Source organism: Musca domestica, unplaced genomic scaffold, assembly GCF_030504385.1.
Source record: "Musca domestica strain aabys unplaced genomic scaffold, Musca_domestica.polishedcontigs.V.1.1 30, whole genome shotgun sequence".
In the NCBI taxonomy this organism is placed as follows: Eukaryota; Metazoa; Arthropoda; class Insecta; order Diptera; family Muscidae; genus Musca; species Musca domestica.
Window position 1 is genome coordinate 8289490 of NW_026712300.1, and position 24289 is coordinate 8313778.

The window sequence follows — 24289 nt, forward strand, 5'->3', positions numbered from 1 at the left end:
AGGGGGTTAGTTTATTACATAACCGTTTATTGTTCCTTACCATCACTCTGTATCCATCATTAAATGATCTGTTCTGTCGAGAGGTGTTGTTTCTTTCTAACGAAGTCAGTTGAGCGTTAGTTAATCCTTCTTTCACCTTCTCTTTACCATCTTCTGATGAAAAGTGAATTATGTCTATTGGTCTTTGGTTTGTCACTGAGTGTATGGTTCGGTTATATTTCACTGTTGCAAGTAGGATTAGATCAACCGTCCTCTCAATCTTTTTTTTTCTAATTTGTGGCATCTTGAGATCTCTGAAAGGGTACTGTGAAAGCGTTCACCTTGCGGTTTGAAGCACTATGAAGTGGAGGTGCGTAGGAAATATTGACACCAAATTGGTCTCGTAATAGGGATCCTATTGTCTCGGACTTTAATGAAGGTTCATTGTCGCAGTAGACATTCCTCGTATGAGGAAAGAAATTGCTTTGGTTCGTAAAGGTATAGTCTGTACTATAGCGAACTTTGTATACACAGGTTAGAAAGTATTTCTTATCTGTGGAAAATATATCGATATGCAGCCTCTCACCAACATAGCAGGGTAACGGTGTTGAACCCATCCCCTGTTTCCTGGGGTGCCTAATGTATTTGGCTTTGGTGCATAGTCTACAGTTTGCCACAACTTCGTTTGCTATCCTACCCATATTTGGCAAGTAATAGTCTGAGTGAATTTGTTTAACGTTTTCCTGCGCTGCTCTATGAGCACGATTATGTTCAGTAACAACTATCTCTCTTTGTTGATTTCTATAAAAAATATCTTGAACCATATTCTTGCAATGCCAAAATTTTGTTCCTGGAAAAAGACTTACCAATTCGTGCTGGATGCACGCAAGAATAGGTAGATTGCAATGAATGGCATTTACAACATTTGGGCTGACTAGTAACTTCACATCATTGACTAGAGTGTTCTTGTCAGTGAAGTCAATCATATGACGGACTTTCTCCGAATAAATGATGAACTTTCTGGTTTTAGGAAAGTTCGCCTCGTGGAGTATAATCTGGTTCTTGAAACAGTTGACTGGTTTGTCAGTTGCGTCAATCGTATGAGTCAAAGATATCTCACTGTGTACTGTCGCTACCTCTGATGACATATCATCTTCCAATGCATATAAGATCTGAGAGTCTGGATTCACGGCGTCGTGTGATTTAATTCCACACAATATATGGCATGTCTTGAGAGGGCGTCTGCCACATAATTTCTTTTCCAGGTTGGTGGAAGATTTTGGCGTTATGTTCATCAACAAAGGCCATCCAACGTTTGATTTTGGCGTTTGGGTTTTTGTCTCTGACCGCAAACGTAAGGTGTTGGTGGTCCGTAAAGATGTTCAAGTTTCTAACACCATAAAAGTAATTTCTCAATTTTCCTAGAGCCCAAACAATAGCAAATAAGCCACGCTTATTGGTGGCATAATTAAGCTCCCTTTTGGTCAATGATCTGGAAATCATTGTTATAGGCCTACCACCTTGAGACAACACTGCCCGTAGTCCTAATGCCGAAGCGTCTGTTGTCAAATCAAATGGCTTTTTAAAATCAGGGTATAACAGTAAGACACCTTCGGAGGCAAAGATTTCTTTCAACCTTTGGAAAGCTTGGAGTTGATTTTCATCAAAATTAATCTTAAGTTTCCTTTTTTTGATAAAAGCTTTATCTTTATTTGCAATAAGAAAGTCATCAATATATACTGTTAATAAAACAAGTTCCCCTTCTACTTTCATTTTGTACAAGCATGATTCATTATCACAGCTTGAGGATCCAATCTTTTTCACACATGAATTTAACTTTGCATTCCACGCATGGCCAGATTACTTAAGACCGTAGATGTATTTCATCAAAGAACATCTTTGGTTGCTGCATGTAGACTTCCTCGTTGAGATCACCATTCAAACAAGCACTAACAACATTAGTATGGTGTATATGCATACCTTTGTTAACAGCTATGGCAAATACAAGTCTTATGTTAGCATAACGATGATAGTTCACACCATATTTCTGGCTGCAGCCCTTTTCCACAAGTCTTGCTTTGTATCGCTCTATATCACCATTTTTCGTAGCTCTTATGTCATAAACCCATTTGCATCCAATCGCATTTTTATCAGTTGGCAAATAAACAAGGTCCGGTTCGATTTTTATTCAAACAATTGTATTCAATCTTCATAGCTTTTTTCCATTCCGCTGACGTATTGCTAAATACTGCTTCAGTTAGAGTTTGAGGAACCAAATTTGCTTGTGTTGACAAGCCATTTATCATATTATATTGCTTCTTAGGTCCGCCAGGCTTACCATCACGAATTATTTTAGGATGACCTCCTTTTGATTACCCTTGAAAAATATTTTCCGAATTCTCCCCCTGTGGCTGAATGTCAGAAACAACGAGCTCCTCTTGTGATTGAGTTTTTTTCCATTTGGTTCTCGTTATTTAGTGCGTTTTCGTCAGATTCTTCTTCTTCACATGTAATATCTTCTCCTTCTTCAGCAGTATTAAAACCATCTTTACCGAATCTTCATCAACGGGAACATTCGAAACTTGGGAAATTCTCGAATATACTTTCTTCAAATCTTACATCACGTTTCTCAATAATGCAGTGAGATTCTTTATCATAGAGTCTGTATGCTATATTAAGTTACTCGCGTCCATTGTCACTTCGTAGAATTTTTATACCCTCCACCATACTATGGAGGGTATATTAAGTTTGTCATTCCGTGTGTAACTCCTCGAAATACTCATGTTAGACCCCACAAAGATTATATATTCTGGATCAGCGTACAATTCTAAATCGATTTATCGATGTTCGTCTGTCAGTTCGTCTGCCTGTCTTTTGTAATCACGCTATCTTTCGAACAAAATTGGATTAAAGGCTAAAATTTTGCACACATGTATATTTTTTCAGTAGGCAGGTTAAGTTCGAGAATGGACCGGGTCGGTTCACGTTTTCGTATAGCTCCCATAAACGGTACCTCCCAGTATTCGGTATTTTGATGATTTTAGCTACATTTATTAATTTGTTCCTGAGTTTTTGTGTTTATTGATATTTGTCTGTTCATAGCGTTTGTGATTTCTTGTTGTTTAAATTTAAGTCCCTCGAAGTCATCAAAGTCAGGCGTTCCAGCTATTATTTTAAGAGTTGTTCCTATCACATTGATGCTCCTTGCATGTCTGTGGTGAACTTCTAAAGTTGTTAAAAGGTCTCGTATCCGCATTGTATCGGAATTTAGTAATTTAACCATGTGTGATAAAGAAAAGTGTTTAATGAGGCTTTCAGTTTTATCTGCGATTTCAGAATGCAATATTAAGTTTGTTGTATGTCTCAAGTAGTCAAAATCTCTCCAAATAATCACGTTGCTGTCTGTAATCAGGATGTATTTACTGTTGGAATAGTCCATTAGTGTTGCTGTCGTTGGACGGATGGATAGTATCATTGTCAAAATCAGTTGAAAGAGGTAATTTATTCAAAAAAAGGTAGTAAGGGTGAGTTCGTTTTATCTTAAATTGTCTTTGTGGACTACCCTCCCTTGTATAAGAGCAGTTGTTCCTAGATCTGCTTCAACAATTTCCTCAGAATATATGGGGGTTAGTTTATTACATAACCGTTTATTGTTCCTTACCATCACTCTGTATCCATCATTAAATGATCTGTTCTGTTGAGAGGTGTTGTTTCTTTCTAACGAAGTCAGTTGAGCGTTAGTTAATCCTTCTTTCACCTTCTCTTTACCATCTTCTGATGAAAAGTGAATTATGTCTATTGGTCTTTGGTTTGTCACTGAGTGTATGGTTCGGTTATATTTCACTGTTGCAAGTAGGATTAGATCAACCGTCCTCTCAATCTTGTTTTCCTAATTTGAGGCATCTTGAGATCTCTGAAAGGGTACTGTGAAAGCGTTCACCTTGCCGTTTGAAGCACTATGAAGTGGGGGTGCGTAGGAAATATTGACACCAAATTGGTCTCGTAATAGGGATCCTATTGTATCGGACTTTAATGAAGGTTCATTGTCGCAGTAGGCATTCCTCGTATGAGGAAAGAAATTGATTAATTGTAAAATTGGACCTTTTAGGTCCGCTATGGTTCGTAAAGGTATAGTCTGTACTATAGCGAACTTTGAAAATTTATATTCACAGGTTAGAAAATATTTCTTATCTGTGGAAAATATATCGATATGCAGCATCTCACCAACATAGCAGGGTAACGGTGTTGAACCCATCTCCTGTTTCCTGGGGTGCCTAATGTATTTGGCTTTGGTGCATAGTCTACAGTTTGCCACAACTTCGTTTGCTATCCTACCCATATTTGGCAAGTAATAGTCTGAGTGAATTTGTTTAACGTTTTCCCGCGCTGCTCTATGAGCACGATTATGTTCAGTAACAACTATCTCTCTTTGTTGATTTCTATAAAAAATATCCTGAACCATATTCTTGCAATGCCAAAATTTTGTTCCTGGAAAAAGACTTACCAATTCGTGCTGGATGCACGCAAGAATAGGTAGATTGCAATGAATGGCATTTACAACATTTGGGCTGACTAGTAACTTCACATCATTGACTAGAGTGTTCTTGTCAGTGAAGTCAATCATATGACGGACTTTCTCCGAATAAATGATGAACTTTCTGGTTTTAGGAAAGTTCGCCTCGTGGAGTATAATCTGGTTCTTGAAACAGTTGACTGGTTTTTCAGTTGCGTCAATCGTATGAGTCAAAGATATCTCACTGTGTACTGTCGCTACCTCTGATGACATATCATCTTCCAGTGCATGTAAGATCTGAGATTCTGGATTCACGGCGTCGTGTGGATTTAATTCCAAACAATGTATCGCATGTCTTGAGAGGGCGTCTGCCACATAATTTTCTTTTCCAGGTTTGTGGAAGATTTTGGCGTTATGTTCATCAACAAAGGCCATCCAACGTTTGTTTTTGGCGTTTGGGTTTTTGTCTCAGACTGCAAACTTAAGGGGTTGGTGGTCCGTAAAGATGTTCAAGTTGCTAACACCATAAAGGTAATTTCTCAATTTTCCTAGAGCCCAAACAATAGCTAATAATTCACGCTCATTAGTGGCATAATTTAGCTCCCTTTTGGTCAATGATCTGGAAATCATTGTTATAGGCCTACCACCTTGAGACAACACTGCCCCTAGTCCTAATGCCGAAGCGTCTGTTGTCAAATCAAATGGCTTTTTAAAATCAGGGTATAACAGTAAGACACCTTCGGAGGCAAAGATTTCTTTCAACCTTTGGAAAGCATGGAGTTGATTGTCATCAAAATTAATCTTATGTTTCCTTGATTGAGAGGCGCTAACCTTCTCATTCTCCCCTTTTAAAATGTCATACAGAGGTTTTGCTATTGCAGCAAAGTCTTTAATGAAACATCTGTAATAACTTGTCAGGCCTAGAAATGAGCTGATATTATAAAGCGTAGTGGACTGTTCGTAATTGCGAATCGCCTCCACTTTTTCTGGGCTCGTTTTGATGCCATCTCTAGATACGGCGAAGCCAAGATATGCAACACTTTCCTTAAAAAAGTGAGACTAGGCACTTCCATACAATACGAATATCGTGGCCACAATTCGTACTACTACGACTGATCCCACGTATTCCAAGCTCTACCCATACCCAATGGGAAAGGAGTTGTTAAAAAATGGAATAATAAGGGCTTCTAGGTACCCATACCTTATCTGGGTTGTTGAGAAGAAGGGAAAGGATGAGCAAGGAAACATTAAATAACGTATCGTCATTGATTTCAGAAAACTAAATAATATTACAGTCGATGATAAATATCAGATTCCAGAGGTGAGAGCAATACTAGCAAACCTTGGCAAAGCAAGGTACTTTAAAACTCTCGACCTCAAATCAGGATTTCATAAGATTACTCTCTAAGACCAAGATAGAGAGAAAACTTCATTTTCGGTGGCAAACGGAAAATATGAATTTTGTAGACTTCTTTTTGGCCTGAGCCATTGATGATGTCTTGAGAGAACAAATCGGAAAGACATGTTATGTTTATGTGGACGATGTTATAATTTTTTCCGAAAACGAGGAAGACCACATTAGACACATTTCGTGGGTCTTGACTAGATTGCTTGAAGCCAACATGAGAGTTTCTCGAATCTCACTTTTTTAAGGAAAGTGTTGAATATATTGGCTTCGCTGTATCTAGAGATGGCATCAAAACGAGCCCAGAAAAAGTGGAGGCGATTCGCAATTCGATGCATATTTGCAGGAACAGGGCATTCTGCGTCAGTTAACAGTGGCTTATACACCACAACAAAACGCTGTTGCCGAAAGTGCAAATCGCACGTTAGTGGAGATGTCCCGATCGATGTCAGTCCATACGAAACTGAACCAAAATATTTTGCCAGAAGGTGTTGCTACAGCTGCGGAACCGTGCTGCTACTAAAACCCTATCAAACCAAACTCCAAATCTACCAATAGAATCAAAATAAATTGAACATTTAACAATACATGTAGCCCACTACACGGTAAAATACAACATATAATGTATTTAGGTAATATTGTTGGAACAAATATTTATCAGGTAGGTCCTGTGTTATGGTGTTTAATAATAGTTATGCCTACATTTACTTATTAATTTTTTAAAACACCATTAAGTTTTCTAACATTTTACGACATTTTATGACAATATCAATATATTTAAATGTCGTATACCTGGACCTAAAATTTATTAAAAAAAGGCTCTGTCGAAATATTGCCAAACGAAACAAATCAATCGTACAGGTATATGTCCAAATTGTGACCGACTTTCGCCGAATATGGTCGAATTATTCAATTTACCTATACAAAGGGTATATACACATATGTAGAACCTGTTTTTACCAAATCCGATCAAATTTGGACAAATAACCAAAACATCGATTATCCAGAATTACTTAGTGTCATGCCACTGGAGGTAAGAACAAATGCGAAGTTTAGATACCGAATTTAACACAATTTCTTTGAATATTTTGGCAAAATTTTAAAAGTAAAATACCAAATTTATGTGGTAACAATTATATAAGGCTATATGGGAATGTGGCCTTTATTAGCAAAGTGATGTCTCACAAGGGAGAACCTTTGAAATGTTAGTATCGGACAATTTTCTAAGAAAAGGTGGTTTAAATTGGCAAAATACTGAATATATGGAGGTACCGCTAAATGTGGGATATAGGGCAACATGGACCCATATAGACAATATTCGGTCACAAAAGGTAGAACCCATTAGGAACTCAAAGTACCGAAGCTTAGAAAAATCTGTTAGTAAATGTGGCCCACATTTTAGGAGTATATATGTGTATGTATATATATATATATATATATATATATATATATATATATATATATATATATATATATATATATGTATATATATATATATATATATATTATGTATATATATATATATATATATATATATATATATATATATATACATATATATATATATATATATATATATATATATATATATATATATATATATATATATATATATATATATATATATATATATATATATATATATATATATATATATATATATATATATACATATAAGAGCTGGTTACTATCGTACGCCTTTAAATATATCAGAGCCATCGTAGTACAAGGTTTTGGATAAGTAAATCATCTAAAATTTCAGCAGCAGTAAATTGTCTATTTCTAACTTTTTTTCTCAAGCATGTGGAAATGCTATTTTTAATGCGGGAAAATTTTAATTTTTTATAGCAATATAAAACTTTTTCCACACGTATATCTAATGGTCGTTGTCCCTCACATTTGGCAATGAAAATTCTCTGTGATGGTAAATTCTTTACAGGATTATTATTTAATAATGTTTCTTGTGGATTTACTTTACGCGCATAATCTTGTATGTAGTTGTTATACTAACTCGAGATCTTCAATGTTAGAAGCAAAGGGTTGTTCTTGTGTACAATCCATGCTATTTAACCAGTCGCTAGAAAGAACTATGTTGTGTTTTTGTAGAGTTCCGTATTTACAATATATCTTGCGGCTTTGTAAATCTTCGCCGGACTTATCGTTTCCGTCATGAAACTGTGTTCGTCTTGTAGTCTACGCTTAAGGTGAACTTGCACAACATCAGTTTGATTGACTGTTCCGTTAAAACGGCACCTCTTACAGCACATTAGCGATTGTATCCTAGGGAAACGATTCTCATAAAGGGTATTCTAGGTGAAACGAATCTCTATTCTAACTATGTTAAACCACGAAGGTCCGCTGGTATATCTGGGAAATGTAATCTTTTGGAAAGGCATATTGAAGGTATTTTTCCACCTTGAGCAATATACATGATATACGTATCTCAAAATTTTTATGGATTTTTTTCTGATGGAAATGTTGAAGCTAGAAAGAAAACTTCAGTTAGATGAAGATATTTCCGCAAGAATGTGATCTTACTGATATTTTTAATTTGGTTAATGAACCAAAGCCCTCCGCAGCTAATACAAATTTCTGTTGGACCCTCCTGATTATCTCGTAGAACTCGCTCAACTGTCTTGACCTGTGTCTTATGGAGTCTGCTTGTAACTTAATACATCTCTCTCTCGCTCCAAATCCCTCTGGGATTCATTTTACCGACAAACAGAGCTTTGTCCAGTATTCCTTTGTTGCTCGGATAATCTGCAAGTTTCGTCCTGACGACGAGCTTGATGGTTCATAGCGTCTGTTTCCCGCTCTAATTGCCTGTAAGAATCATCCTGTCTACGAAAATGTTTGTTTAATGCATCTTGTCGGCGAAGAATGTTGGGCAGCATCACGTAGTTGTTCAACTCTTCGGTTAAATGAGTTGTGCCTCCTCAATTGCCGAGATTGCGTTCACGGTATTTATTTACCCGATTTGTTGCTAGTCTTTGGCGTTGCAAAGAAGATTGCTTAGGAGTATAAGCAAATTATTATCAAAATACCGAATATTGGGAGGTAATGTTATATGGGGGCTACACGAAGATGTGGACCTGCATAATTAATTTTTTGCAAAGGCTTTAGTATCCATTACGAACTTCAAATACGAACTTTGAAACAATTAGGGTGAATAATGGCGCTAAAATCATTAAAATACCACATATCGGAAGGTACCGTTATATGGGTGCTAGACGAACACGTGGACCTGAATATGCATTTTAGTGTCATATGCTGTAGAAACTATTACGAACTTCAAATACGAAATGTTAAACAATTCCGGTGAAAAATGTGGCAAACAAATAAACAAAATACCGAATATCGGGAGGTACTGTTATATGGGGGCTACACGAAGACGTGAACCTGCATAAGTAATTTTTTGTCAAGGGCTTTAATATGCATTACGAACTTCAAATACGAAATTTGAAACAATTCCGGAAAATGTAGCTAAAATCATCAAATACGAAAACGTGAACCGACACGGCCCACTTTCGAACTTAACATGCCTACTGAAATAATATACCTGTGTGCAAAATTTTAGCCTTCTATCTCACATCGTTCGAAAGATAGCGTGATTACAACAGATAGACAGACAGATGGACACTGATAGATCGATTTAGCATTTTACGCTGATCCAGAATATATAAACATCGTTGGATCTAACATGGACATTTCGAGGAGTTACAAACGGAATGGCCAACTTAATATACCGTCCATAGTACAGGAACAGGGCATTCTGCGTCAGTTAACAGTGGCTTTTACATCACAACAAAACGCTGTTGCCGAACGTGCAAATCGCACGTTAGTGGAGATGTCCCGATCGATGTCAGTCCATACGAAACTGAACCAAAATATTTTGCCAGAAGGTGTTGCTACAGCTGCGGAACCGTGCTGCTACTAAAACCCTATCAAACCAAACTCCGAAACTACCAATAGAATCAAAATAAATTGAACATTTAACAATACATGTAGCCCACTACACCGTAAAATACAACATATAATGTATTTAGGTAATATCGTTCGAACAAATATTTATCAGGTAGGTCCTGTATTACCTTGCCATTTATGGTGTTTAATAGTAATTATACCTACATTTACTTATTAATTTTTTAAAAAAACCATTAAGTTTTCTACCATTTTATGACACTTTATGACAATATCAATATATTTAAATGTCGTATGCCTGGACCTAAAATTTATTAAAGCAAGGCTCTGTCGAAATATTGTCAAACGAAACAAATCAATCCTACAGGTATATTTCCAAATTGTGACCAACTTTCGCCGAATATGGTCGAAATATTCAATTTACCTATACAAAGGGTATATGCACATATGTAGAACCTGTTTTTACCAAATCCGATAAAATTTGGACAAATAACCAAAACATCGAATATCCAGAACTATTTAGTATCCTGCCACTGGAGGTAAGAACAAATGCGAAGTTTAAATACCGAATTTAACACAATTTCTTTGAATATTTTGGCAAAATGTTAAAAGTAACAATTATATGAGGCTATATCGGAATGTGGCCTTTATTAGTAAAGTGATGTCTCACAAGGGAGAACCTTTGAAATGTTAATATCGGACAATTTTCTAAGAAAATGTGGCTTAAATTGGCAAAATACTGAATATATGGAGGTACCGCTAAATGTGTGATATAGGACAACATGTAGACAATGTTCGGTCACAAAAGGTAGAATCCATTAGGAACTCAAAGGACCGAAGCTTAGAAAAATCTGTTAGAAAATCTGGCCCACATTTTAGGAGTATTAGGAGGTGGTGTAATATGGCGGCAATACGAAAACCTGATGAATCCTTACAATCGTGAACTTGAAAATAACCGTCAGTCGGAGAGAAGTACTAATATTAGACAATATCTTTCCCCAGAATCCCGCAGGGAAATGTTACAAGCAGACACAACATAACCAGGAGGCTCCAACAGAAATTTGTATTTGCTGCGCAGGGCTTTGGTTCATTACACAAATTAAAAATATCAGTAAGATCACATTCTTGCGGAAATATCCACATCTAACTGAAGTTTTCTTTCAAGCTTCAACATTTTCATCAGAAATAATACATACAAATTCTGTAATACATGTTATAAAATTGCTCAAGATGGAAAAATACCTTCAATATGCCTTTCTAAATGATTACATTTCCCAGACATACCAGCTGACCTTCGTGGTTAGAAGTGCGATTCGTTTCACCTAGAAAACCCTTTATGGGAATCGTTTCTCTAGGATACAATCGCCAATGTGCTGTAGGAGGTGCCGTTTTAACGTACCAATTCAGTTAAATACAACTCTGAATGTGCTTCGGCGAACAGTCAATCAAACTAAAGTTGTGCAAGTTCACCTTAAGCGTAGACTACAGTACGAACACAAGTTCATGACTGAAACGATAAGTCCGGCGAAGATTTACAAAGCCGCAAGATATCTTGTAAATACGGAACTCTACGGTTAAATAGCATGGATTTTATATAAGAACAACCCTTTGCTCTAACAATGAAGATCTCGAGCTAGTATCGCGGTTAAACAATACCAAATTCATACAAGATTATGCGGGTGAGGTAAATACACAAGAAACATTATTAGATAATAATCCTGTAAAGAATTTACAGAGAATTTCCATTGAGGGACAACGACCATTAGATATGCTCTTGGATGAGGATTCTTTGAAACTGTCCTATCCTTCAATATACAGCGGTTTTAAAAAAAATTGCACTGCTACTATTGGAAAAATTATTAAGTGTGAAGTTCGGCGTTATTACAGACGGTGTGCACGAGTGGAAAACGTTTTATATTGCTTTAGTAGCATTTCCACATGCTTGAGAAAAAAAGTTGGAAATAGACAATTTACTGCTGTTGAAATTTTAGATAATTAACATATGCAAAACCTTATGAAACATGACGCTATCTATATCATATATTTAAAGGCGTACGATAGTCACCAGCTCATTGGGAAGGGGAAAAGAGAAATGTTTTGGCCATGATTAGACAGCTTGGACTCCCGACATTTTTATAACATTATCCGCAGCTGAATCCCAATGGCCAGAATTAATCGTTATATTGGTAAAAACTTTGGATGAAAACGATATTAATGAAGAAGAAGCAATATCTTACTGAACCCAAAAAAAATATTATCTTACCCGAACAGATCCAATAACATGCTCTAGATATTTCTATCAGGGAATAAGACATTTATTTAAATTTTTCAGGTCCAATGGTGGAATATTGAAAGGCCATTATGTTATTAAACATTACAGGAGAATAGAGTTACAACAACCAGGATCTCCCCATTTACATGGAATATATTGGTTAAATAACGCACCTCAATTAAACATTTCTGATGATGCTACATTCCAAGCAGAGGCGGACTTCATTGGCCTCTTCATCTCTATTGACATTAGAAATATGGAGTATGACAAGCTTCATATGGATTTATGTTTGATAGGGTTTTAGTAGGATTACGATTCCGCAGCTGTAGCAACACCTTCTGCCCACATATTTTGGTTAGTTTCGCATGGACTAACGGATCTCCACTAATGTGTAATTTGCATGTTCGGCAACACTGTTAACTGACGCAGAATGCCCTGTTCCTGCAAATATTCATCGAAAGTTTCAAATTTCGTATATATATATATATATATATATATATATATATATATATATATATATATATATATATATATATATATATATAAATTTCGTATATATATATATATATATATATATCTTTTACGATGTTCTATAATACGTACTTTGTAAGGTCTATTTTGTGTCACATGCTTAGATTCTATAGCGAACCTCAAATACGAAATTTGAAACAATTCCGGTGAATAATATGGCTAAAATTATGAAAATACCTAATATCGGGAGGTACTGTTATGTGGATGTAATACCAAGACGTGGACCTGAATATGTAATTTTGTGTCATATGGTTAGAATCTATAGCAAACTTCAAATCCGAATTTGAAAAAATTCCGGTGAATAATGTGGCTAAAATTATTAAAATACCGAATATCGGGAGGTACATTTATATGGGTGCTATACGAAGACGTGGACCTGAATATGCAATTTTTGTCAAATGCTGTATAATCTATTGCGAACTTCAAATCCGAAATTTGAAAAAAATCCGGCTACACGAAGACGAGGACCTGCATAAGTAATTTTTTGTCAAAGGCTTTAGTATCCATTACGAACTTCGAATATCGGGAGGTACCGTTATATGAGTGCTATACCAAAACGTAGACCTGCACAGACAATTTTCTGCCATAGGCTGTAGTATCCATTACGAACTTGAAATACCAAATTTGAAACGATTCCAGTGAGTAATGTGGCTAAAATCATCAAAATACCAAATATCGGGAGGTACCTTTATATGAAGGCTATACGCAGACATGCACCTACGTAGACAATTTTCTGTCTTAGGCTGTAGAATCCTTTACGAACTTTAAATACCAAATTTGAAACAATTTTGGTGAACAATGTAGCTAATATCATCAAAATGTCGAATATCGTGAGGTACCGTCGTATGCAGGCTTTACGAAGACGTGGATCTGCAAAGACAATTTTCTGTCTTAGGAGGTAGTATCGATTACGATTTTCAAGTACCAAATATCGAGTGGTGCCTTTATATGGGGGCTAGACGGCGACGTGGACCTGCACAGACAATTTTCTGTCGTAGGGTATAGGATCCATTACGAACTTCAAATACCAAATTTGAAACAATTCCGGCTGAAATTATGAAAATACCGAATATCGGGATGTACAGTTATGTGGGTGTAATACCAAGACGTGGACCTGCATAAGTAATTTTTTGTCAAAGCTTTAATATCCATTACGAACTTCGAATATCGGGAGGTACCGTTATATGGGTGCCATACGAAGACGTGGACCTGAACATGCAATTTAGTGTCATATGCTGTAGAATCTCTTGCGAACTTCAAATACGAAATTTGAAACAATTCCGGAGAAAAATTTAGCTAAAATCATCAAATACGAAAACATGAACCGACACGGCCCACTTTCGAACTTAACCTGCCTACTGAAATAATATACCTGTGTGCAAAATTTTAGCCTTCTATCTCACATCGTTCAAAAGATAGCGTGATTACAACAGATAGACAGACAGATGGACACTGAAAGATCGATTTAGCATTTTACGCTGATCCAGAATATATAAACATCGTTGGATCTAACATGGACATTTCGAGGAGTTACAAACGGAATGGCCAACTTAATATATCGTCCATAGTACAGGAACAGGGTATTCTGCGTCAGTTAACAATAGCTTATACACCGCAACAAAACGGTGTTGCCGAACATGCAAATCACCACTTAGTGGAGATGTGCGATCGATGTTAGTCCATGCGAAACTGAACCAAAATATGTGGGCAGAAGGTGTTGCTACAGCTGCGGAATCGTAATCCTACTAAAACCCTATCAAATATAAATCCATATGAAGCTTGTCATACTCCATATTTCTAATGTCAATAGAGATGAAGGGGCCAATGAAGTCCGCTTCTGGTTGGAATGTAGCATCTTCAGAAATGTTTAATTGAGGTGCGTTATTTAACCAGTATATTCCATTTAAATGGGGAGATCCTCGTTGTTGAAACTCTATTCTCCTGTAATGTTTAATAACATAATGGTCTTTCAATATTCCACCATTGGACCTGAAAAATTTAAATATATGTCTTACTTGTTGCATGTGATTTTTTATTTAAAAACAAGTAAAAAAGCTGTAAGTTCGGCCAGGCCGAACTTTGAATACCCTCCACCATTTGGTACGAATTTAACAATTTTCAAAAAAACTAAAAGGATTTTAAAATAGGCAACTTTTGTCACAAGGCAACTTATATCACAATATTCAAATGCGAAAATTGAAAAAAAATCTGTTTACAATGTAGATAAAATCGTCAAAATCCTCGAATATAGGGAGGTACCAAGGTGGTTATAAAACGTGGATCTGCACAGAAAATTTTTTTTCATAGGCTGTTATATCGAACTTCACGAACTTCAAATGCGAAATTTGAAACAATTCCGATAAATAATGTCGCCAAAATCATCAAAATACCGAATATCGGGGTGTACCGTTATATGGGGGCTATACGAAGACGTAGACCTGCACAGACAATTTTCTGTCATAGGCTGTAGTATTCATTACGAACTTCAAATGCGAAATTTGAAACAATTCCGGTAAATAGGTTCGCTAAAATCATGAGAATACCGAAGATCGGGGGTACCGTTATATGGGGGCTATACGAAGGCGTGGTTCTGCACAGACAATTTTCTGTGATAGGCTGTAGTATTCATTACGAACTTCAAATACCAAATTTGAAACCATTCCGGTAAATAATGTCGCTAAAATCATCAAAATACTGAATATTGGGGGGTACCGTTATATGGGGGCTATACGAAGACGTAGACCTACATGGCTTATTTTCTGTCGTAGGATGTAGTATCCATTATGAACTTCAAATACCAAAATTGAAGCAATTTCGGTAAATAATGTGGCAAAAATGATCAAAATACCGAATATCGGGGGGTACCGTTACATGGGGGCTATACGAAGACGTGGACCTACATTGCCCATTTTCTGTTTTATGCTGTGGTATCTATTAAAAACTTTAAATACCAAATTTGAAACAATTCCGGTAAATAATGTAGCTAAAATCATCAAAATACCGAATATCGGGAGGTACAGTTATATGGGAGCTATCCGAAGACGTGGACCTATATGGCCCATTTTCAATACCAAAAGTCCTGCAGACATAGTACACATTTGAGTAAAATTTTATCAACCTACTTCATTTCGTTCGGAAGCTAGAGTGATTTCCACAGACGGACAGACGGACGGACATTGATAAATCGACATAGAATTTTATGCTGATCAAGAATATATATACTTTGTGGGGTCTAAAATGTATATTTCGAGGTGTAACAAACGGAATGACAAACTTAATATACCCTCCATACTATGGTGGAGGGTATAAAAAAAACAAGTAAAAAAGTTGTAAGTTCGGCCAGGCCGAACTTTGAATACCCTCCTCCATTTGGTACGAATTTAACAATTTTCAAAAAAAAAAAAAAAAAAAAAAAAAAAAAATAAAAAGATTTTAAAATTCTGTTAAAATCATATAGCCGTATATTAGAGTCTATATGGCGACGTGGACCTGCATAGGCAACTTTTGTCACAAGGCAACTTATATCACAATATTCAAATGCGAAAATTGAAAAAAATCTGTTTACAATGTAGATAAAATCGTCAAAATCCTCGAATATAGGGAGGTACCAAGGTGGTTATAAAACGTGGATCTGCACAGAAAATTTTTTTTCATAGGCTGTTATATCGAACTTCACGAACTTCAAATGCGAAATTTGAAACAATTCCGGTAAATAGGTTCGCTAAAATCATGAGAATACCGAAGATCGGGGGTACCGTTATATGGGGGCTATACGAAGGCGTGGTTCTGCACAGACAATTTTCTGTGATAGGCTGTAGTATTCATTACGAACTTCAAATACCAAATTTGAAACCATTCCGGTAAATAATGTCGCTAAAATCATCAAAATACTGAATATTGGGGGGTACCGTTATATGGGGGCTATACGAAGACGTAGACCTACATGGCTTATTTTCTGTCGTAGGATGTAGTATCCATTATGAACTTCAAATACCAAAATTGAAGCAATTTCGGTAAATAATGTGGCAAAAATGATCAAAATACCGAATATCGGGGGGTACCGTTACATGGGGGCTATAGGAAGACCTGGACCTACATTGCCCATCTTCTGTTTTATGCTGTGGTATCTATTAAAAACTTTAAATACCAAATTTGAAATAATTCCGGTAAATAATGTAGCTAAAATCATCAAAATACCGAATATCGGGAGGTACAGTTATATGGGAGCTATCCGAAGACGTGGACCTATATGGCCCATTTTCAATACCAAAAGTCCTGCAGACATAGTACACATTTGAGTAAAATTTTATCAACCTACTTCATTTCGTTCGGAAGCTAGAGTGATTTCCACAGACGGACAGACGGACGGACATTGACAAATCGACATAGAATTTTATGCTGATCAAGAATATATATACTTTGTGGGGTCTAAAATGTATATTTCGAGGTGTAACAAACGGAATGACAAACTTAATATACCCTCCATACTATGGTGGAGGGTATAAAAAAAACAAGTAAAAAAGTTGTAAGTTCGGCCAGGCCGAACTTTGAATACCCTCCTCCATTTGGTACGAATTTAACAATTTTCAAAAAAAAAAAAATAAATAAATAAATAAAAGGATTTTAAAATTCTGTTAAAATCATGTAGCCGTATATTAGAGTCTATATGGCGACGTGGACCTGCATAGGCAACTTTTGTCACAAGGCAACTTATATCACAATATTCAAATGCGAAACTTGAAAAAAATCTGTTTACAATGTAGATAAAATCGTCAAAATCCTCGAATATAGGGAGGTACCAAGGTGGTTATAAAACGTGGATCTGCACAGAAAATTTTTTTTCATAGGCTGTTATATCGAACTTCACGAACTTCAAATGCGAAATTTGAAACAATTCCGATAAATAATGTCGCCAAAATCATCAAAATACCGAATATCGGGGTGTACCGTTATATGGGGGCTATACGAAGACGTAGACCTGCACAGACAATTTTCTGTCATAGGCTGTAGTATTCATTACGAACTTCAAATGCGAAATTTGAAACAATTCCGGTAAATAGGTTCGCTAAAATCATGAGAATACCGAAGATCGGGGGTACCGTTATATGGGGGCTATACGAAAGCGTGGTTCTGCACAGACAATTTTCTGTGATAGGCTGTAGTATTCATTACGAACTTCAAATACCATATTTGAAACCATTCCGGTAAATAATGTCGCTAAAATCATCAAAATACTGAATATTGCGGGGTACCGTTATATGGGGGCTATACGAAGACGTAGACCTACATGGCTTATTTTCTGTCGTAGGATGTAGTATCCATTATGAACTTCAAATACCAAAATTGAAGCAATTCCGGTAAATAATGTGGCTAAAATGATCAAAATACCGAATATCGGGGGGTACCGTTACATGGGGGCTATACGAAGACGTGGATCTACATTGCCCATTTTCTGTTTTATGCTGTGGTATCTATTAAAAACTTTAAATACCAAATTTGAAACAATTCCGGTAAATAATGTAGCTAAAATCATCAAAATACCGAATATCGGGAGGTACAGTTATATGGGAGCTATCCGAAGACGTGGACCTATATGGCCCATTTTCAATACCAAAAGTCCTGCAGACATAGTACACATTTGAGTAAAATTTTATCAACCTACTTCATTTCGTTCGGAAGCTAGAGTGATTTCCACAGACGGACAGACGGATAGACGGACAGACGGACGGAAATTGATAAATCGACATAGAATTTTATGCTGATTAAGAATATATATACTTTGTGGGGTCTAAAATGTATATTTCGAGGTGTTACAAACGGAATGACAAACTTAATATACCCTCCATACTATGGTGGAGGGTATAATAAATAATTAGCAACAAGTCCCCGGCATGATGTGGTTGCTTGCTGCCGGTCAGGGAAAAGTGAACCGGATATGTTAAGCTCGTTGCAGAGGTTGAAGAAATCAGTGTTGCCAACCGGTGGAAAACATAAACCCGATAAATACAACTCTAATGTAGGGCTCAGTAGGCACGACAAAGGTAATTTGATGAATCAGGAAAATTGCACGAGAATCCCGGAGAATTGTAAATAGCTGCGGCCATATAAAAGGCATAACGGGGAGATATTTTTTATTTTGCTATATAAGATATTTGAAGAAAATCTCCCAAAAAAAAAAAAAAAAAATTAATTAAATTTTGTTTTTGTGTTTAATTAACATTTGTGTTTTATTGTTGTGTGTGAATGCGGTTGTGCGAACAAGTTAAAGCAACGCCAACATTTACACCAACCGTTAGAACCATCTCTGACCCCTCCGATTCTATGAACGGAGGAGGTCAGCCAATTAATGTTGAATTCCTTGGCGGAAATAATTGTGTCCATGACAGGGCTTAAGCCAAGCCAAGTAACCTGGTACTGGAACGACAGCAAAGTTAGTCCTGTGTTTGAAATGTCCGTCCAGCACCAGCCAGAAGTATCTCTTGTGCCAAAATCCGTGGTGTCCAAAAACCTGAAATGATAAAAACTAAATAAGTATACGCTGACCAGGTAACAATATTTAAAAAGAAAAAAAAGAGCTACTTACCGGCCTTGAGCAACGCTTTGGTTACAATATTTATGCCCAGAGACCGAGTGTTTACTAATATCTAAAAGGGAAAAATATAAATAAAAGATTAGAAAATCTGAAAATAACACCGAACTCTTAAACAATCTGCAATAATATTTATACGTTAGTTTAAGTATATGTTAGTATTTAGTGATTAGTATATAAGATTTAATTTGTGTTTGTAAAAGTTTTTAACGCCAGATAGAATGCGACAAGTGTAGGGTTACCCCAGAAAAATCCTATTAGAAATTTGTTTATTGTGGGATCAAATGTTAATGTCTCTTAGAACCACATAAGAGAGCTCTTTTAGGTGAGGAAATAATTTACAAAAGAGGCCCAAGTTGACAGAAATTCAATAGGATAAGGCGGTAGTCCGAGGTATTGACTTATCGATGTGTCAGGTGTTAGAAATTTAGAATTCTGACAAGAAAATAATGAAGGCAATAAATTGTTTTAATGTTTAAGTGTTTAGATTAAAATGAATTGCTAGTGTTTTTTTTGTTAGGGAGGAAAATAGGATGATGTTGAAGTGAGATAAGTGTGTGTGGAAAACGGGACCCTTATAAAATTGAATTCAAATCTTTGAGGAGGATCTAAGGGTCAAGGTTGGGTGGGCGAAGTGTGGGAATTATTAACATCAATTTCCCGTGTTATGGTGGTATGTGTTTTGTCGTTTTATTTTGATTTGTTTGTTGTTATTTCATGTGTTCCTTTTTTAATATTCGACCCCTGGGGCTAATGGTGGCAGGGTTGGGAATTCACCCCTAAAGCGGTGCCCCGACTGAGCACGTTGGAACTCACCATAGCGCCGTATCAGGTGGCACGTAACAATATGGCGCCCAAACCAAAGATTATTGTCTGATCGTCCAAAATTTTTAAGGCAACAAAACATCAGCCACTTCCTCGGTGCAAAAACAAAGGTGCCAAAAACATTAACATGACGCGGACAAATAAGTAGATACGTTGTGCAATAATATCTACGCACAGAATAATAGACCATAGGGTGAAATATTTTAAAACATAATATTAAATTTTCAAAGTGCTTACGGATATTGCATCCACATATTTTTAAAAAATCTGTGATAAAAGTTAGTTAAGTAATTAGGAAATTAGGATATTACGTTCCATAAGTTAGGGTCTAGTGCAATAGCTCTTGTTCGTTAATTGTAACAATGAATGTATTGTTTTCATGACCTGTTTTTTCATGTTTCCTGTCCTTTTAGATTAGATAGATTAAGGATGACATATGGGAAGGTGTAATATCTGCTGTGACCATGGGTGTCATTGACTGTATTGTGCAATTTCTCTTAACACGAGATCTTGTTTCGTCTTAATGGAAGAAAAATGCCGTGGTGTTATTTCCTTTAATGTTTTAATGTTTCTTCAATGTAATACGCCATAACAACCTTTTTTTAAGGACACTTACTTTTATTATAGCAAATACCACACACTTTATCTCGCATACAACTGAGATTACATCCTATTACCTCCCATATTTGTAATTGTGTTGTGAAAGTAAACTAACTTTGTTTTTATTTTGTTGTTTTATATACATATTTTTATATTATATTTTATTAATTTATTATTTAATTTTTTATGCTTGTTTTTTAAACCCGTTTATCGTCTGTATGTCTGTTTGTGTCGCATGAGAAAACAATTTTTTTATTGATAGTTTTCTTAAATATTTAAGCTTTCATTTTATTTGTTTATTATTTATTATTGTTTTAGTTCCTTTTTATTTATCGAACCATATTCAGCAAATGAGTTTTCGTGTTTTATAGTTTTGTCTTTTTTTTATTATCCTACATATTTAGATTCGTTGTACTATTTTTATTTGTTAACTATTTTCAGTATATATGTTTTTATTTTCTTTTATTTTTAAGTTCTTGTGCTTCGCAAACATTTTTTTAATGAGCGAAAAATTAGAAAATAGTAAAAAGAGGAGTGAAAGAAATCACTCACATTTGATGTAAGCAGATCTTCTATTTCTTCGCCAATGCCGAAACTAAATAAAAAGCCAACAATGCAAAACCCAATTACCAATGTCGAACCCACGATTCGGGATCTGTCAGGTTCTATTACCAATTCTGATAACCGACAGCCTGTTTTACAGACAAATCCATCCACTCGTCCGATCGAAGTAGAAAATCTGGTTAGGAGCTTAGTTCAAGAAAGCCTGAACCATGCGACTTCTAATTTACACTCAATGGTACAAGATAGTGTTACCAAAGAGATGGAGAAGATGTATGGAATCATACACAAACTAAGTGAGGCAGTTTCAAGGATTTCCGTTGATGGACGTAATACTGCCGCAAATCCAACAGTTCAGCCTGAGAGTACAAGAAAGTATTCGCGCCCATCTGACACGTATATGCCATCTAATGATAACTTCGTACCTCAGTTTTCACCTCAAAATAGGGACTATAACCCAAACCTACATCGGCGAAATACCATCACACCCTCTATTATGACGTTTTCGGATGGTCCGGGATCGAGAGTCGAAAGGTTTGGCATACATTTTTCTGGTAGACCGAACAGCCTAAGTGTAGAAGATTTTATATATCGCTTGGAATATTTCCAACATCATTATGATTTAGCATGGGAAGACATTCTAAATGAATTTCACTTGCTAGTATCAGGGCCTGCAGTAGAATGGTTTTGGCTACAGCAACGTAATAATTGTATTTCAGATTGGCAATCTTTAAAACATGGTTTAATCGAGAGGTTTAAAACTAGACGCACCTATTTCGAGGAAATGCGAGATCTACTCGAACGCAAACAAATGCCAGGGGAGTCAATTGATTCTTTTTTCCACGAAATAAATTTGATGAGATCGAAGCTAGAAAGACCTGTTTCAGAATTTGAAATGATTTCCCTAGTCAAGAAGAATTTACGCAAAAATCTATCGAGCATCGTCTATTCTATGAATGTGTCGTCTCTTGAACAGCTGAGGGTAGAGTGTTTAGAGGTAGAGCGAACTTTTTTCAACGGGAGCAACCCCCCATACAAGCTCCATCAACACACAAGCCTATGAGAATAAATGCCATAACCGATGAAAACGATACCAACAATTATCAAGTATTCGAAGAACCTGAGGAAGTTGTAGATGTTTCTGCAATTAGCAACTCATTGGTATGTTGGAATTGCCAAAAACCCGGTCATGTTTTTCGTGATTGCACGTCCTCTCAAAGAGGTTTTTTTCTGTTTTAAATGTGGAAAGCCAAAAACTACAGCCCCAAAATGCGTTAATTGTAGATCGGAAAACTCGAGGAAGAACGTGGTAACAGCGGGGAACCAACGTTCATCCGAACAACCCGCCGGTGTAAACCCTTAAATCAGTCAATTGGGAGCAATGAAGAAGTAGACTATGCTAAACGTCGACATTATTTGCCATTGGAAGTTAGAGAGGAGAATTATAGAAAAATAAAGGCAAAAATTTTCCAAAATAATACCAATGAAAATAATAAAAATGAAGAAAGAACTAAAAACATAAATTATAAGAAAATTTTTAATAAGCAACAACGAATACTAAAACTGAGAAACAAGCAAAATCAATACAAAGCTTTGAAAACTCTGTCTCGGAGGCTATTTGTGGGTACAATAACAAGAAAGATCCTAGACCGTATGCGACTGTGAAAATCGAAGGCAAAGAAATTAGAGGTCTCCTAGAATCTGGTGCTACAGTTAGCTTATTAGGAAAGAATTGTAGAGAACTAATAGAAGAATAAAGGATTGAATTTGAATCGTATGTGTCAAGCGTGGTTACTGCATCAGGACAGCATTATCGGATATTGGGTACTATAGAAGTTGAAATTGTATATCAGGGAAAAGCAGCTATGATGAAATTAGTTCTGTGTCCCGATCTTGAACAAGATTTATATCTGGGAGCTGATTTCTGGAAAATATTTGAATTCGCTCCAGCAATATTCCCAGTAGAGGAGATAGATTTTGATCTGGTTAAAAAATTCCATAATCCAAATACTCCCAACTAGACCAAGATGCATGACTTAACAGAGGACCAACATAATAATTTGGAAGAAGTCAAGAAAATGTTTCTAACTTTTGAAGAACATGGTTTAGGATGCACAAAACTAGAAAAGCATGCCATTAAATTAGTAGAAGGTGCAAACCCGGTAAAGGATAAACATTATCCCCTGTCGCCAACGGTACAAGAGATCGTGTACAAAGAGATTGATAATATGCTCGCTTTGAAGGTCATAGAGGAGAGTGACTCAACTTGGAGCAATCGAACAACGGTAGTGCGGAAACCTTGTAAAAACAGATTCTGTTTGGATGCCAGAAAGCTTAATGGCTTAACAGTAAAACACGCTTATCCGCTGCAGAATATAGATGGTACCCTTAGCCGAATAGATCAGACCCATTACATAAGCAGCGTCGACCTGAAATATGCCTTTTGGCAAATAGAGTTAGAAGAGGAAGCAAAACAATACACTGCCTTCACTGTTCCAGGTCGAACGCTATACCAATTTCGGGTAATGCCGTTTGGCTTACGTAATGCGGCTCAAAGACTTTGCAGACTGATGGATAAAGTGATACCGGGAAGACTGAAATCTAATGTCTTCATATATTTGGATGACCTTATAGTTATAGCGGATGACTTTGAACATCACATACGCCTATTAAAGGAAGTAGCAGAGTCTTTGAAAAGGGCTAACCTGATGATAGGGCTAAAAAAGTCATTTTTCTGTTTCCGTGAACTCAGATATCTAGGATTTATAATCGGGAATGGATGTCTGAAAACGGACCCGGAAAAGGTTAGTGCTATCCAGCGAATCGCGTTACCGAAGATATCCAGAGAAGTCCGAAGGTTTCTTTGAACAGCTGGATGGTACAGAAGCTATGGAATCGTTCAAGACGCTGAAACAAGCTCTGACGTCAGCACCAGTCCTTCGACATCCAGACTTCCGTCGAGAGTTTTTCATCCAATGCGATGCATCAGAATACGGAGTCGGGGCCGTGCTGTTTCAAAAGAATGACGAGGGTGAGGAAAATCCCATCGCCTTTTACTCCCAAAAATTAAATTCGTGTCAAACGAATTACTTC

General features: G+C 36.4%; 2 long non-coding RNA genes across 3 annotated transcripts in view; both read right to left on the reverse strand.

Annotated features, from left to right (window-relative positions):
* The window catches only part of LOC131803516 (uncharacterized), a 31627-nt gene extending 23434 nt beyond the window's left edge, over window positions 1-8193 (reverse strand). Inside the window, exon 1 of the long non-coding RNA XR_009342624.1 lies at window positions 8151-8193. This is a non-coding gene — a long non-coding RNA (uncharacterized LOC131803516). The remainder of the gene's footprint in view (window positions 1-8150) is intronic.
* Window positions 8194-18811: 10618 nt separating this feature from the next.
* LOC131803515 (uncharacterized) overlaps window positions 18812-24289 on the reverse strand; it is a 69740-nt gene continuing 64262 nt past the window's right edge. For both annotated transcript variants that reach the window (XR_009342623.1, XR_009342622.1), the window contains exons 6-7: window positions 19205-19265; window positions 18812-19129 (exon numbers count right to left, since the gene is read on the reverse strand). This is a non-coding gene — a long non-coding RNA (uncharacterized LOC131803515). The remainder of the gene's footprint in view (window positions 19130-19204; window positions 19266-24289) is intronic.